The sequence below is a fragment of the Priapulus caudatus genome, unplaced genomic scaffold, assembly GCF_000485595.1.
Source record: "Priapulus caudatus unplaced genomic scaffold, Priapulus_caudatus-5.0.1 Scaffold2786, whole genome shotgun sequence".
NCBI classification, from domain to species: Eukaryota; Metazoa; Priapulida; class Priapulimorpha; order Priapulimorphida; family Priapulidae; genus Priapulus; species Priapulus caudatus.
Genome location: NW_014579847.1, coordinates 1 through 3,209, shown reverse-complemented (window position 1 = coordinate 3,209; position 3,209 = coordinate 1). Strand labels below are relative to the sequence as shown.

The 3,209-nt window shown below is 44.9% G+C and overlaps 1 protein-coding gene across 1 annotated transcript in view; it reads right to left on the bottom strand.

The window, feature by feature from the left end:
* Positions 1–976, bottom strand: part of LOC106819056 (60 kDa heat shock protein, mitochondrial-like) — a 7,767-nt gene extending 6,791 nt beyond the window's left edge. The window contains exon 1 of the mRNA XM_014823717.1: positions 865–976. The gene's annotated coding sequence lies outside the window, so the exon portion shown is untranslated. The remainder of the gene's footprint in view (positions 1–864) is intronic.
* Between the last annotated feature and the right edge of the window lie 2,233 nt (positions 977–3,209).

The following is a 3,209-nucleotide window of genomic DNA, read 5'->3' as shown; positions in this document are numbered from 1 at the left end:
ACATGCATGCTTAATGGTAAACACTTGACAGTCACACCGTACCATCAAGAGTACATAATAACACCATGGTGTTATTATGTACTCTTGGTACCATGAATTCTACCGCGCCGTGGAACCGGCTGCCGCTAGCGGCTGAGGCCGAGCGAGAGCGGCAAGGGGCAGGACCGGCGGGTTGACAACGGACTTGGCGGGTATCTGCCTCACCCCCCTAAAATTTCTCAACGAATCTACACGAATTGGAATACCCATCAAATTAGAATATAAATCGGCGGATTTCCGCCATTTGGCGGGACATTCACACCCCTGTATGTCACTCCTGATCTGTTCATGTGGGATCAGATGACAAGGAACGACTGTTGTGGAGGCGAAACAGCAAACAGTTACAGCATAAATCACTTCTAAATAAATCACTCAGGGTATTACTCTACCCTTTAGCCCGTTACTTTAGGCTTTACAGCAAAGGATAGACGATGGACCACAAGCAACAGGGAGAAGTCCCGGAGAAGTTTAGCAGCTGAGAACACATCACACCCTATATACGAGATACCGTACACCCGCGTGTTATTTTGGTGTAGGCCTAGACATTGAAGCTTTCGATCAACGCTACTGCAACTGCACATAACAATGGTAGCTACCTAAAGTGAAGGGCATTATAAAGGCCTAACTCGCTACCAACACGGGCAACGGCGACATGTGCGCAGTCTCTATGCGGCGGCATGACATGAGGGCTGAGCTATCGCCGGCGAATTATACATAGTTTATACTACAGCTAAATGTACTTACCAAACTGTTTTTACACAGCAATCGTATATAATATATACATATAATATAACGAGAAGTTAGTACAATATATATCATACTTACTCGACTCGAATAAGCCCGGAGATCGAATTAATCGGTTCTAGAGGACGAACAAGTTACAATTTCGTCAGCGCGAGTGAACGTGAGTGAGATGGTTCAACCACGTGCATTGGGTGGGAGCCCCGATAAGGCGTTACGATAAATTATAATGTTTCCAATTAGAATTTCTCGTTTTAGAAGCATTAAAATGTTTTATTTTTTATTCTATTTGTAATTTATAACGTTAAGAAAAATTTTTAACAATTCAAAAACAAAGAGTTATGAGTTTGTCATGTAATTAAAAAATATTTTTAGATTTATACTAGTTCGTGGCCTCTTTCTCGAATATGATAAGCCTTCTCGAATTTAGATGGTAACTTCTTATTTTTCTTACAGTAATTTGACTTATTCAGTGAGAATATTCCCAGGCTATTACCGGTGTGATGTAACCACAGACGTCACCCCCAGAAATAATTCACTGAGAAGATTCGAGAAGAAATTTTCACGAAGGTCAGAAACCGCGCATGCGCAATCGAAAACTCACCACGTGAGGTCACTCAATCCCGTCGATCGTCCTCTTGTAGAAATTTGGTAACCGGGGAACTCGTGAAGAGTAAATTCTACGTTTTCTCGATTATTTATACATCAAAATAATGGTAAGTGTACTGTTTGTCTTCGTACGATTACCTGGTGTTATCAAGTTTGCTACTTCAGAATGTAGTTACTAGTTGTAGCTGAACGAACATGGCTAAGTGAGGCTGAGAATTGAACAGTGAGAGGGGCTGAGAGGGTCGACTCTAGAGTCTAGAACTATGCACCCGGGCGGGCACAGGCCACTACTGAAGCGTTTCAACTGTTAAACACACGCTGGCCGCCAATTGCGCGCAAACGGCTGACACTAAATTATATTATTTTATATATATTTATATTAATGTGTCTGTGGCGCGCATGGCGGGCGCGTGGTGTTTACAGTTGTAAACGCTTCAAGTGGGCCTAGTGCCCCGCGGGCCGGGGTCAGATGCGGAAGCTACCCTGGTAGTATCTAATGATGGCGTACCGTACTCGCCTACTCCAACTAACTGAGTCTAGGAGTGCGGACATAAGCGCCTAACTCCCACTATCCTAAACGCCTAATGCCTAATCCGCTGAACCATAATCAAAACAGTTGACCAGGGTACGTTACCGGCATACCGCGGACCGTACGCAGTTCGCGTTCGCCGGCAGTACCCACCTGGCTGAACATAGACCCTATGAGCGCTAAGTTGAGTAGGTGGTCTGTAGCTCTAGTAGTAGTAGGGCATATAGCCGCACACAGCACTTTGAAGCGTTATTCAATAATAAATATAACTGCTAGACTAATACGAAATCTATTTACTAAACGCAAATCCGTAATGTTTCTATAACTGCATCTTTCACGCGGCTATTATTGCACAGTTTCTTCCTGTAAATTCTCCGTCCAAATCCTACGTGCAACCCATATACGCTGCTCGCGGCCGGCCATATGCTCTCGCGGCTTCCACTGTTGGCACGCTGACACTAATATATATCATAGCCGAGTAGGAAAAGCGGGAATCGGCAAAAATTCGGCCTTGACGCTCGCTTGATTTCACTACTTCTTCAACAGCAGCGAAATACACATCCAAACAGCTGCCATCCTTTGTTTCTATGTCAAGAACAGTGTTCAACAAAGTTGTTATAAAAACATACCGATCTCTTGTTACGTAACCGGAGCTGTGTCAACGCGCCGCCGCGAAATCAAACACAAAGACTGACAACCACAAATTGCTCCGCGTTTTGCGAACCTTGCCCAGTTAAGTGCAATCGGCTGTCAGAATCCAGAAAACACCATACCGGCGCTCTTCGTGACCTGGCATTCTATCAGCGGCTGCAACGTTTTGCAAGGCGTTTCCAATGGCCGAAGGCTCGAACAGGAAGTTGCAAGCAGTGCGCCGCCTGCGCGCACGCTATAGTCCATAGACCTGGCACTCACTCACCTCATCGCTTACGCTATAGTTCCACTCGATGGGTAAATCGGGCGTGGGAGCGAGTCCGCATTTATATAGACCTGTATCATCTGACAGCCATGTTACATTACTGGGCAAGGTTTGCGAACGCAGACGAATTTCGTCAGTCTTTTGTGTGATTTCGGTGACACAGCTCGGTTACAGAACAGAAGACAGTATGCATTTCATAAACAAGTGAACACTGTACATTGACATACGAAGAAACAAAGATGGCAGCTGTTGGATTGTGTATTCGTGCTCGTGAAAGTGTGAAATCAAAAGCGAGCGATTCGAGCGAATTTTGCGATTTTGCGATTTTGCCTTTTCAATACCTGCTATGTATAGTGTACAGCAGTGCACAGTGGA